This window comes from Carlito syrichta, unplaced genomic scaffold (genome assembly GCF_000164805.1).
Source record: "Carlito syrichta isolate Samal-C Ts95f unplaced genomic scaffold, Tarsius_syrichta-2.0.1 Scaffold155190, whole genome shotgun sequence".
NCBI lineage: Eukaryota > Metazoa > Chordata > Mammalia > Primates > Tarsiidae > Carlito > Carlito syrichta.
The window spans coordinates 546-1,403 of NW_007099286.1; the positions used below are offsets into that span (position 1 = coordinate 546).

Genomic DNA, 858 nt, shown 5'->3' on the forward strand with positions numbered 1-858 from the left:
CTCCTCGCGCTGGCCCTCCCGCGCCGCCGCCGCCGCCGCCGCCGCCGAAGGGCAGGAGCGAGGGCCAGGGGAGGAGACCGCCGGGGGCACGCGGGAGAGGAAGGGAGGGAGCCCGGGCTGCCGCCGCTTGGGTTGCCGCTGCCCGCCCCTCCCGGCCGAACCTCAGAGGCAGCGAGAAGACTTGCAAATAAATGAACAAACAAACAAAAATAAATGAAATGAAACAAGGCAAGAGAATGTACAATTTCTTGCCCCCCAAACAGAAGCCAAACGCTTTGCCAGCCCTTTTCTGTATCCAGCTCCTCTTTGACTCCCCCACCCCCCCCCGCAAAAATCTCACAATCTCTAATCCAGAAAAAAAAAAAATTACTGTCGCCCCCTTCCCCAAAACCCCTTCAGTTGCAAACTTAGGGCGCCGGCGGCACGGAGAGGGAGAGAGGAACTCCCTCCTCTTACTATTTTTTGGAAGATTTTCAAAAAAAGTGGAAGTGGATTTTGATTGGGAAAAATCTCGTGTCTGAATGTTTACAAGCACCGCGTGTGCGGGAGCCTCCTGCCAACAAACAGACAGAGGACCGAGCGCGGCGCGGCAGCCCCGGAGCAGGCGGCGGCGGCGGCGGCCGGGCCTCGCCCGGGCCTCGCCCGATCTCGCCGCGCCCCAGCCCAGCCTGGGATCGCCCACCTGGCGCCCGCCGCCCACCCGCCGGGCACGGCGGCAGGCCACTCGGTGACTCCGCGCCAGCCTGGCCTGCGGTCCCGGTCCGCCCTCGGGACAATGCCCAGACCTCCCCCCGACCTCCCAGACTGCGAAATCGGCTGGGTGAAACTCAGCTTTGCAAAGCTTTTTTTTTTTTTTTT

The 858-nt window shown here is 61.8% G+C and overlaps 1 protein-coding gene across 1 annotated transcript in view; it reads left to right on the forward strand.

The window, feature by feature from the left end:
• LOC103252357 (B-cell lymphoma/leukemia 11A-like) overlaps nucleotides 1-858 on the forward strand; it is a 101,757-nt gene that overhangs the window by 537 nt on the left and 100,362 nt on the right.